Here is a 13,215-nt window from a genome sequence, read left to right as displayed (position 1 = left end):
TAAATAAGCAGCCTCAATGATTTCCAGTTATGTTTGTTATGACCCAGGTTCAGCCCTTCCCCTACTGTGTAATATATATGAGGAAACCCTGAACTATTCATAGTCTTCTCATCAGGATTGCATCTGGTGAGGCATTTGAAGATGAATGAACACTTCATGGGAACCACTCAGGAGTAATAATTAAAACATTTAATACACTCTCAGGACATAGGATAACGATAACAGACCCTACTCAAAAGAACAAGTGAGGCTATTGAGATGTTTCCTGGAGCTTTAGAGATGCAAATAGTAATGGTATTTTCTGTAACGGCTTCAGCTGTCCCGGGTAGTAATGGTGTCAATGTCTTCCACCAGTACTCAGATTCTTGGATGCTGAACTTTGGGAAAACCAGTCATTCTCAAGACTGCGGTTTAAAACCAGTAGCTTTCACATCACCCTGAAACTCAATAGCAAGCCTTAATTTCTGGCTCCACTTTAGACGCAAGGGGTCCCAATTCTGTGTCGGGCCAGCAAGCTGTACTTCAGTGACCTAACTCTTTCCGTGGTGCTGATGTGTGTCCAACTTTGAGTGCAATCTCATTTTGTGAGAGTTCCTTAACAGCCCATTTTAGTGTTGAACAAACAGCATTTGGACAGAATATTCTCTTGTGTAGAAAGAGGGAGAATAACAAATCCGCAGGGAGACCAGTGATCTGGTAACCGATAAAAGAATTAAAGGACAAAAATGATGTGGATATAAGGAAAGAAAGCTTGCTTCCACAGGTAATGCAATGCTACGAAGAACTGACCTGGTCTAAGACCGAGGGGAACCTCCTCTTGCACTTTATGGTCATAGGCTATCAAGTCTCATCTTAGTAGCTTGCTTATTCTTTCTTTGAGTGCCACCGGGCCTCCCCACCAAGGAGAGGTCATTGAATATGGGGCACCAAAGTTCAGGTCAGAGTTAGTCCCCACTCTCCACATAACTGTGGAGAATGCCCTGTCCATTGGGTAGATCAGAGTAGGGGTTCAATGCTTATTACTTGTGTTGTCCTTTGTTAGTGCAATAGTTTGAGCAGACCCCCCCCCCTGGGCTCCAATCAACCAGTCACAATGTTCTTCTTGTAGGTTTCCAATATCCTCTGGGTCCTTCTATTTCCCCATCTCCTATATTTCTCTTACCTAAAGTCCTATGTACTAACATCATGGCATTTCGTGCTTGCTTCTCAGATAAAATTTAAAATTAGAAAGGATATAAAGTACCATTATATTTGTATTTAAATTGAGAAAAATTAACAATTTTAATTGTGGAGAAATATCCAGGATAATTTTTTTTAATATTATGGATTGAAAATAAATTTTGTTTTACTTTTCCCTAAATACAATGCAAGTCTTTGCCAGACTTCTAAGATTTTAGAGTTTCTTTTTTTTTTTTTTAAAGTTCTACCTTATTATTAAATATCTATTTAATGTACACTCAACCGCTTTAGCTATTGGTATAGAATGTAATAGACTTTATAAGTTAAAAGCATTATAAGAGCTTTACTTGCTTTTTTATTAGTTCCAATAGTGAGTAGAGAGGGTTAATTAGATTTTATTAGGCAACTTTAAGCTTCAAAGTCAATAAAAACATGATGTGAAAAAAAAAATTGACCCGGAAGCCCCAGATTGCCCACACCCAGCTTAAAAGTCACCACACTAGAAGGTAGAAGGTAGAAAAATGGCTTTGGAAAATCTGGCTTGTGCAGTTGTTGTTTGTAAAATTTCTGCAGGGTATTTGTTCACAGGATGTTTTTCTCTTCAAAGAAACTGAGAGCAGCTGACTGTGACTCCACATGTAACAAAAAAACAAAACAAAAAAACCCCTAAACAAACAACAACAACAAAACACCTTCACACTTCATATATGCCTTTTGAGTGAGTGCTCAGTGTTAATGAGAAACACCCTGACCTCTCACCTAGATTTTCAGGTGCTGCCTTCCCTTACTATGTCCACCTGTTCATGAGATAGTTCATTCACCAAACTAAGACATTTCTATAATTTTCTGTTCTGTTTCCAGAAGAAGTCACTGACTTGTCATCCAGTTGCTCTTTCTAAGAGATATCAAAACAATAAATACAGAGAAAATGCTAAAGGGAGCTTTGAGAAAACTCTCAATGATTTTTTTTTGGTTGTTCTGTGGAAGTCATTTATCCTAAAATGGCCCTCCTCATAAGTCATATTCCCCTCATGTAGTTCCAACTGAATATATTTCTGTTTGTAAGAAGGTTGCTCTATGTTTAGTATACAATAGAGTTATATTTCAAGGGCATGCTGGATTTAGGGAAATGTAAACCAATAGGTCACCAGCAAACCTTTATTAGCTTCAACTCTTCGAAGTTATTTTTATTTTTAAACTGTGTTTAAAATTGTGTGCATGTATGTGTGTGCACATGCAGCTATGTGCACATATGTGCAGGTTCCCAAGGAAGGCAGAAATGGGCATTGGATCCCTTAGAGCTGGAGCAGCAGGCACTTGTGAGCTATCCTACTGGGCACTGGGCATAGAATTTGGGTCATGGGCTCTTAAATCACGGAGCCATATCTCTGTCTCCCATCCTTTGCACAAACTCTTAACAGCATTATATTTCATGCAGTTTGTTTTTCGGTAGTTTTGGAGTTGTGGAAATATTTCCCATAGCTCTACACAATTGGATACATTTTGGAATGTTTCTTAGAGTGTTAAAATAATAGTCCTCTCAGTTCCGGGTCCTTTGCCGACTTAAGGAGCCTACCTGCACTATGAGCTGATACAGATGCTGAACCACACGTGTCCTTCAGCAGGCACAGCCACCCACGGCATCTCTCTGTGCTGTTCTCGAAGATGCAGAATGACGACCACATTTTGGAGAAAACTGTTTGAGAAGGATGCAGGTTTAATCAATTAATGCACATTATGCTATCAGGTTTGTCACAAAGTGTCACCAGAGACAATCCAGCCTGTTTCATGCTCTTTATTGCATTATATGGTGCTAGTGAGGGGTAATACAGGCTTCCTAAGGCATTTAGAGAGGTCCTATGTTTTTCCAACATGCAAAACTACGGAAATATCCCTTCTTGAATTTCGTGATGCCCAATGTACCCAGAGAACTTTCTGCAGAGCTGTCTCCTGGTTTTCAAGAGTGCTGGATAAATCTACACACCTAGCCCAAGCCAGGCCCCCTTTAATTTGGTGACTTGTTCTCTATCTCAACTTTCCTGCCTTGAAATTCATACTTTGTAAGGATGGAGAAGGAGAAGGTAACTGCTTCCCCCTCCCACCTCTTCTTCTTTTCCTTTATTTTTTGCATTACTTATTAGCAATGACCATTACCCATTTAACAGAGAAGTTAGAGTTGTTCTTTTCATTTCTGGAAAGTTCTAACTTCACTTGACCATGCCACAAAGTCTTTGAAAAGGTATATAGGAGTCTGAAAGGCAAGCAGCTCCTATAGCATTTTAATGCCTTTCAATTCCGCAGCACAATGAATACTGACAGTATAATAGAGACTTTAAAAACAAAGGTGAAGCAAACTATGAATGCCGCCGAATTTTTAATTTCACTAAACTCAGCAGGTGCAAGGAAGCCTTTGCAAGCACATTAGGCCTATGACGTCATTAGAAAAAACCCTCAAGAGTTTATTCTGCTTGCACTACATTTTGAGTCTGCATCAAATTTTCAGAAACATTATTTTTAATGTCGAGTTTTTTTTTTAAACAAAAATACTATCCCCAGGTGCCCACCTCTTTTAAGGATATCTGTGTCTTTAAGGCCTATGTTTTCCACTAGTGAGGTACATTTAGAAACCTGTCCCCACCTTCCAGAGCCCTTTTCTCAGGTGGCTATAATAAACTTACCAGTTCAAAGAATTGCATCCTTTTATTTTAATAACTGTCTCCTGGATAAAGAATTATGCTTGTTTAAAAGTGCAAACAGTACTACTACTTCTAAATTTATTTTGTTAATGAAGCTACTACATAAATTTAGCACTTTTTTAAAAAAATTAATTGCTCACACTGAAAAGGGCTAAATTCAGAATAACTCTCTGTTTCAAAGACCTAATTGCCAAGACCTAGCCTTAATATTAACCAGGATAATTATTATGCAAAGCATACCCACCCAGAATGTTTGCATAGCTATCACAAGCGCTTTCATAAATGATGCTTTAATTAGTCTTAATTAGAATTTGTTTAAGTCAGCAGGGAATGCAGGGCCCGTGAAATGATGTATGTAATAAGCATCAGGCTCACTTTTTACTTGGGGAATAGAGCTGACAAAATCACATCACGTTAAATTGATTCAGTCAGAATTAAAATTCTTATGGTATTAATTAAATGGGGGATCTCATTAGCAGGCTGCAGGGTGACGGAACGACTCTTTGGCGACCAGATGTGAGGAAAAGAAACACGGAAAGAAAGAACCACTAGACCCAGTGTCATCTTCTCTTACATACAGACATGATGGTATTCAGTGCAGGGCAATACCACTCAACTGTAGCTGTTATTAAGATACCAAGACCTCAACAATTTTTAAAAGTCATTTGATTTCTTAAGGCTTTGCATCCCTGTAAAGACAAATCTGAGCATTCAGAAACATTCTTTTTATTTGACAGGTCAACTCAATGAACTTGGGAGCCAATAAATAATTAAAGCAGGCAAATGTTGTTTGTATGATCTAAATAACGGTTTTCTTTTGTGGCATAAAATCTATTGAGAAAGATAGCTTCATATTTTATTTACATTTCTTGTCGTCGTTGCAAGAGTAACTAACACAACCTCTTTTTTAAAAAATAAAAATAGGTTATCGATTACTGAATCTACAGTGGTGATTTTTCACCTTTCTATTATGTGATAGGGAAGGGCTTTTATTTATAAAACAGTGTAGAGTTTGCAAGTCTAGTCATGGACGGATGATATTTACTTCCCATTAGCATATGTTTTGTGAATGGCAAGGGCATATGCTGTCGCTGTACACATTTTTGGTCAATATTAACAATTTAAAGCTTTGGCATCATTCCTTACAGATTTGTGAAAATGAAATTCTTTCTTATAAATGAGTGGAAAGCTATGGAGACTAAATGTTCTTATTAAAAGACACTGAATTAGACAGCTAGTTATTTAACCAGAGGGGAAGTGTGTGTTTTCCAGAAAAACACAGGCTTTTGCACCACATAGCCAAATTTTAAAGCAATAAGAACAACAAAATCCAGAAAGTTGATTGATGGAGTTTAAAAGGTGTTTCCACTCACAGCATGTCATAGTTAATAAAGCTAAGTGAAAGTCCAATGTCCACTGTAAGCTACCATCCACTTAGGAACATAATCCCCTATCAGCCCCACCAGTGTTGGTATCTTTATTTTAAAAATGAACAATATATATATTTTTATTATTTTAATCATAGGAAGTATTATTAAGCATAACGGTAGACCATGGGAAACCTTCAGGAAGAGATGTCACTTTGCCACCAACTAGGACAGTTGAAGTATCAAGCCTCAGTTTCATTTCTTCAGTGATGTTTACTTTTCTGGAATTATGGCATAGTGTGTCATATCCTATTCTATTAGACATTCCTCAGACTGAGGGACAGAGATTTTAAATCACAGCCTAGGTTTGTTAAGAGCAGCTCAAGACTGTCTCACTCGACTTTGAAATGTTTTGTATGCTATGTATTTGGACTATTCCGCCCATTTCTGACAGATTGCTGAGAATTTCAGTAAGCCATCACAAACCTGACCGGCCATTCAAATCTCATAACATTTAAAGCATGTCAAAACACTATGCCGGGACCTTTCAGCAGAGTGCAACACATGAAAATACCCTTCTGTGGCCATTCGCTATATAAAAGTTCATTCTTGAATTAGTTTAATGAGGACAAAATTGATCATTGGACCATTTCTGTGGCAACAGGAGGGCAATGTAAATTCAACAGGCCAATTCTCTCTGCATAGGTGCTATTTTGAAGAGTCAACATTTTGGGAGTAGCTCTCCCTTAACATTTTCAAGCACATGGTCCAGTGAGTGGCTTATTCTCTACTGATGTTTTGTAGCACAGGGCAAATAAAACAGCTGCCCTCTAGGCTGAGTAAACACCTGTATTAAGATGGTGACCAGTGGCTAGCATTGACATGTGTTCTGTGTTACTGCCTAGGCCCTTATGAGGTCTGCTTACTTCAGGGATCTTCTGTGCACATACTTTGGGTTTCAGTATTTTATTTTTTCTTATTTAAAAATTTCCCATTTAAGTTCTTAAAATTACGTATCTAGGCGTTGTACCTGCGTGTATATCTGTGTGCCATGTGCAGGCCTGGTGCCCATGGAGACCAGAAGGCAGCATTGGATCCCATGGAGCTGGACTTACAGATGGTAGTAAGATGTGATGCAGGTCCTGGGAATTGAACCTGAGTCCTCTGGAAAAGCAGCCACTACTCTTAATCACTGAGCCATCTCTACAGGCCCCAGGTTTTAGTGTGTGTGTGTGTGTGTGTGTTTGTGTGTGTGTGTGTTTTAAAGACGTCCAAAGTCATAATCCGAGTTTTGTGCTAGAATCAGTCATGAATACAACCTCCTCCAATATATTCTATTTAGGGAGCTGATTTTTCTCATAAGTTATTTTTCTTCTTGGAAAAAAAATAACATTTATTTCAGAACTATGCCTAAAGCCAACTCCTGTTTTTCTTGCCATTAGCAACGGACAAACTTCTTCTGAGGCTTTCCTCACAGCCTAAAGGAATATAGTAAAAAGGTTACATAAACATTCAGAAAAACAAATTCATAACCCGAGGTCCTCAGAGTTAGCCGAGGAAGGATAGGATGTGGAAATCCAGTGGTATTTTGATTTAAGGAAGACCTACCGTCTAATAGACATTAATAACTCCTCCATGAACTAAGCAAAAATTTAGCTTAGAAGCATCTCGTTACCTTCTGTGTGCATAGTGTGAGGGTGTGGGACTTGGAATCACAAATGAATACATTTTCATACTAGCTTCTCCACTTACACTCACTTTGAGACACTTGAGAGACACAAAGCTCTGTATGAAGATGAAAGCTGAGCCTATCCCCTAAGCTGTTCTAAAGGGATGGGCACTGTACTGCTGGCTTTGTCAGAGCCTAAAACATATGTCCCAGTAAAGTTTGTTGAATGAGTGAAAAAAATTCAGGTTACAAATATGTTTTACTGATAAGAGAAAATTAAAGTTTTATGTTTAGCAGCTATCTGGCCATTTTGTGAGAGTAGTTTTGGGGGCAAGGAGAAAAGAGGAGAACTGTGGGGCTTCAGATTATTATTATTTTTTAATATATTTTATTAATTTATTCATATTACATCTAAATTGTTATCCCATCCCTTGTATCTTCCCATTCCTCCCTCCCTCCTATTTTCCCCTTACTCCCTCCCCTGTGACTGTGACTGAGGGGGGAACTCTTCCCCCTGTATATGCTCATAGGATATCAATTCTCTTCTTGGTAGCCTGCTATCCTTCCTCTGAGTGCCACCAGGCCTCCCCATCCAGGGGATGTGGTCAAATATGGGGTACTAGAGTTCGTGTGAAAGTCAGTCTCCACTTTCCACTCAACTGCAGAGAATGTCCTGTCCATTGGCTAGATCTGGGTAGGGGTTCAAAGTTTACTGCATTTATTTTCCTTGGCTGGTGCCATAGTTTGAGCAGGACCCCTAGACCCAGATCTGCCCATCATAATGGATTGAACTAGAAATGATCATAATGAGTGAGTTAATTCAGAAGCAGAAAGAGTCAAATGGTATATACTCACTTATATCTGGACACTAGCCCAAGGGGCATGTCCCATGAAAGTCTTCACTTACCAGGAAAGTGGGACAGAGGAGAGGACATCCTATTGGCACTCTAGGTGAAAGAAACATGGGAGCATGGGGAAATAGAAGGATCCAGAGGGTCCTAGAAATCTACAAAATTTTTCAGCAAGGAAGAATCAAAAGAGGGCACTGAGGAGAGCTCTGGAAATCGCCCCCAGTGGGATTGCTGTTCTCTGCATCATTTTATCTGACTTGAGCTGGTGGCCATATTAGGGATTCCATTACAACATGAGAAAATAACAGAGATTTTTGGATATTGAAAAATCTGTCCTGTTCATAGCCTATCTGTTGTGAACAGGGATTTCATTCATAAAAAGTTTCTCCAAACATAATTTTTTGTTTGGTTGGTTTTGGTTTTCTTTGTTTTTCAAGACAGGGTTTCTTTGTGTAACAAGTCCTGGTTCTCCTGGACTCTTGTTGTAGACCAGGCTGGCCTCAAACAGAGATCCAACTGCATCTGCCTCCCAAGTACTGGGATTAAAGGCATGCGATACCACCACCCAGCTACAAACTTAGTTTTAAACAATGCATGTTTAATATCTTTCCACAGTGTTGCATCAAATGACCAAATATGGCACAGGCAAAATGATTTTTAGAAAGCAGGAAAGGAAAGGTGCCTGGGAATGTGGAAGTGGACAGGGAACAGAAGTCAGAGGATTAGAAGAAGAGCTATGAAACAGCCTCCTGAATATGACGTGTTCCTGAAGATCTAGGGAAGAGAAATTCGAGACCAGCCTAAGTACCAAAGTGAGGTAAACCACAAACGTCATAAAGTTTGGACATGTGTTTTTTATTTCTTTTTAATTAATTAATTTATTTATTCATTTTACAACATGGTCATAGCCCCATCCCTACTCATCTCCCAGTCCCACCTTCCCCCCTTTCTCTCCCCTATTCCACAGGAAAGGGGGGCCCACTTCTAATCCACCCCAGCTCACAAAGTTGCATCAGGACTGAATGCATTCTCTTCCCCTGTGTTTTTATTTCTTAATACCACAGACCCGCTATAATATTGTATTCTATCCATAGGTATCAGATGCTTTGAATGTTCTCTCATGCCTGCAAAGCTTCCTCCTCCACATGTAATTCTTTCACAGAGTTATGCACACAGCATCTCCTTATGATCTAAAAATTTTGTTCAGAATGTTTATTGACAAGTCACTTACTTTTGGATGTTTGCCGAAGGCTTTCTAGTGCCATCCTTTCTTTCCTCTCTGCCCTTCTCTGGTTGTGTTGGCAAGACAACAGACCTTCTTTACCCTTTGGCATTAGTGTGCTCGTCAAATCATGAGTACACATGGTGGCCTAGGCCAGCACCCACTACTTCCCTATCATTGATGAAACCCTTGGGCAGGCTTTTTTTCCTGTTTTCGTAAGCCATTTTCACCTAGTGGGCAGATCCAGCCCTGCTCTCCACTCGAGATTCCTTATGTGAATGCTAATTCTTTGTCCACCCTGAGATTTGACAGCTGAGGGTGGGGATGGGGCCCAGCCTCCTCTGAGTGGTGAGTACAGCAATACCAATCAGATACATATCCGTATTACAGATGGAAGTTCATACTAAAGATGGAGGGCGCTTCTCTGTTTGTTTGTTTGTTTTAAGCACAATGTGCTTTCCGAATGTGATTTCTTTCAGGCCCTGGATGCCTGTGGATCAACAGCCTTGTAATAGACCAAAAAGAACTAGATATTGATATGACAAAGAGTATCAACAGCAGGGACAGAGGGTAGGATGAAAACGTGAAGGGCTATCAAGTCCCATTTCTTTAGGGCACAAGTTGATCTCCAGCTGGGATCAGAAATTGTCCCTAGTGGTGTAATACTGCCTGATTAGCTGCATTAGGCGAGAGTCAGCCATGCCTGAGCGCTGGCCACAGTTGGAGGCAGGAAACTCACCTACTTCACTGGGAAGGCTGGAACACTTAATTAATTAATAGTTGTAGCATATTTATGATCTTGGGATAAAATGGTGATAAGAGTGAAAAAGAAACATAGTACATTCTTTGTTATTGCAACAGACAAATGTGCCACATGGAGAAATTAGTAAGTCCAGACTGAATTAATATTCCTCAGCCTCCGAATTCTCAACTAACTTCAGAAATTCTTTCCTCCTCATTCTAAAAACTCGAGTAGTGTATTTTTTTTTTTAAACATGGCTTATTTTTACTGTAGGATGTGATGAGTATGGAAAAAGCTTCAAGGTATAATTATATATTCATATTATAGCAAAAGCTGCTATTTGCTGTAGCAGTGGAGCTGGGGAGAAGAATGAAGAAAGATTTAATACAGTAGTAAAAATTCACATTGTTCATACAGATTAGAACTCAAAGTAATGATTGCTTCCCTGGAGGGAATCCAGGAGAGTCTCTCTGGAATTTAACTTAGAACACTTTCCTCTTGATTTTTCCTGACGTTGGGGCAGTGGGTTGGGCAAACCACACAAGTCAGTTCTTCTGAGGTAGTGAAGGTGAGTAGAGACACATCCAGTGCCAGAGCTGGATTAGCAGCAAAGTCAGGGGAAGCAGCAGACTCACTAGAAATCAGGCAAGAGATTCAGGATCATGGAATTATTACCAGGACAGTGAATAGAAACCACCAGAGAGCGAAGCAGTAGCTTTGAAAAGGTGAGTCACTCACTCTCTAAAGCCCAGGCCTAAGCACTGAACACGTACGTTACATTTACGAAGTCAGTATTTCATAGAGCTTTGAGATAGTGATTTCAGAGAATAAAAATCAGACAGTGATTGTTTATTCCTCTTTTCAGTACTTTTACAAATATTTTGTTCCTTTTTTTATGTTTCTCACCCTAAATTTCAATTAAGCTATGAATGTGCCATAAATACCATACACTTTTCTCCCTACTCATTTTCAGGAATATAACATGAAGAACATTATACTGGTCACTCCATTGGGTTTCAAACTCAGAGAGAGTTAGCAGGTAGAGGAAGCCCCCAACATGTTGGTCTATAGTACAAAGCATGATGGGTAAAGACGCGGCAGAAGAACACTTTAGAGACAATAATAGGTATGGAAAGAAAAACAATTTTCTAAAGTGCCCAAAGCAATTACTGCTTTCACTTTGACCCTCTCAATTTTATTAAGTAGCAGCAGACCTGCAAAGAGCTTTGTAGAAGCAAAGTCTGGGTCCAGTAGGGAATTTAACTGGAGAATAACTGATAATGGGGATGCTTCTTGGGCCTTGGGGAATACACCATTCCCTCATGAGATTTTTTTATTTTAATTCTTGCCAGCAGTTGGCAGTTTAGGGAACAGTTAAAGTCAACGTGAGACAATGCTATTTTTTCAAGCCTTTTATTTTATTTTATTTTTAAAATATATTTTATTAATTTATTCATATTACATCTCAATTGTTATCCCATCCCTTGTATCTTCCCATTCCTCTCTCCCTCCCATTTTCCTCTTATTCCCCTCCCCTATGACTGTGACTGAGGGGGTCCTCCTCCCCCTGTATATGCTCATGGGTTATCAAGTCTCTTCTTGGTAGCCTGCCTCCTTCCCTCTTTTTAAAAGTTAGCTTCCTCCCTTCTTTCCTTCTTTGCTTCTTTCCTTCCTTCCTTCCTTTTTTCCTCCCTTCCTCCTTTCCTCCCTTCCTCCCTCCCTTCCTCCCTCCCTCTCTCTCTCCTTTCTTCCCATCCTCCTCCCTCCCTCCCTGGTTTAAGGTTCTTTCTTAACCATGCTAATTTCTTATCCTCTGTCTTCATTACAAAGGAAAAAAGGTAATGGGATGATGGAATAATTGGGCTTTTTCAATCTAAAATTCTTATTTCAGTGCAGAGGAAAAATTCCAAGCACAAGAATTTGATTATTGGGAAAATTATTGATCTCTACAGCTCTGTCCCTTTTCCCCACAGACTGGTTCAAAGCCGTTCCTATTTATGTTTGCCCTTGTCTTTGTCACCGTGTTTGTCTACATATTGTTCATTATGAAAAAAGTATAAAACATTTGTATATGTAACATATTATGTATTTATGAGAATATCATGGATATGCATACACATATGTCTCTTTGGCCCAGTTAAAATTCAGGAAATGGTTCCCACATCTTGAACAAAGTATGTGTGCTGGAGGTCATTTTTGAAGTTTAGATTGAGCAGACTTTGTATAGTGAGAATTTTCTATATTTGGGAAAGAAGAACAAGAAAAATCCAGTGAACTAGTCAAGTAACCTACAATCCCATGGGTAATCCCATACCATTTTCTTACACTAATTGGTAACCTGACCTCTTACTTCTCAGACTTACCGTTTGAAAATATTTCAGATTGTACCAGCTAATGTTTATAATAGTCAATTTTATTGCCAAAACACAATAGGAAAATCCAGAAATCCACGGGTTTAAGGCAAGAAGAGTAAAAAGTAGCTTAGGCCAGGGCTTAGATTTAACTCACTTTCTTAATTGTGATTTCTATCTGTTAAAGCCTTCAGTTGGTTAACTGTTGTCAGCATTTGAGAATTCCATGACCCCATTTTGCTGGGGTATTGGGCAGCACCACAAGAAGGGAATGTCCAGTATTAGGAAGAAGACACATGGATCACTTACGAGATGAGCAATGGCATGAGAAGCCATCTAACCAAAAAAAGAGAAAACAAAAGCTAGTGGACAAAACTAGTAATTGTGGGGAAATAACTAAATAGCAATACATTGCTTTATGGTTATTTGCTAAGACCAGTTATCTACAAATGAAAATTGTATAAATAATCAGTAACATTCAGGAACCCTAGGAGACCTATAACTATCAATGTGTGAACCAATCATTAAGTATTTTGAAGGGCTGGCATGATCTTTACCTCCAAGGATATTATATTTGTATGGATGAAGATGATGCCAGAGCAGTGAGTCTCCACTGGGCCAACCTGAGATTTTTAAAATGAGCTCATAATGAGACTTTGGATTATCCCATTACTCTCACCCTACAACATAAAAACCTAGCCATGTGGCAGGAAAAGATGAAAGTCTCAGAGAATTGCTCAGGAATGCTCAAAAATTGTTTTTTCATGGTCTCTCCTCACCAACTCATAGGTATCTGTAATACACTTGAAGACATTCTCTCTCTCTCTCTCTCTCTCTCTCTCTCTCTCTCTCTCTCTCTCTCTCTCTCTCTCTCTCTCTCTCTCTCTCTCTCTCTCTCTCTCTCTCTCTCTCTCAGATAAGGTGATAAACTCTGTTTCTGGCTAGCCTGAAACTTGCTATGTAGACCAGGCTGACCTCAAACTCATAGAGATCTGCCTGCCTCTGCTTCCTGAGTGCTGGATTTAAAGTCATGTACCTTCATGCCCGGCTTGAACTTTGTACCTTCAAAGAGATTGCAACCTTTTGAACACCTCCACTGTTTTTCTGCTGGGGGCGGGGGGAGCAGGAGTGCACCAAG

Source organism: Acomys russatus, chromosome 24 (genome assembly GCF_903995435.1).
Source record: "Acomys russatus chromosome 24, mAcoRus1.1, whole genome shotgun sequence".
NCBI classification, from domain to species: domain Eukaryota; kingdom Metazoa; phylum Chordata; class Mammalia; order Rodentia; family Muridae; genus Acomys; species Acomys russatus.
This window is presented reverse-complemented; position numbering follows the sequence as displayed.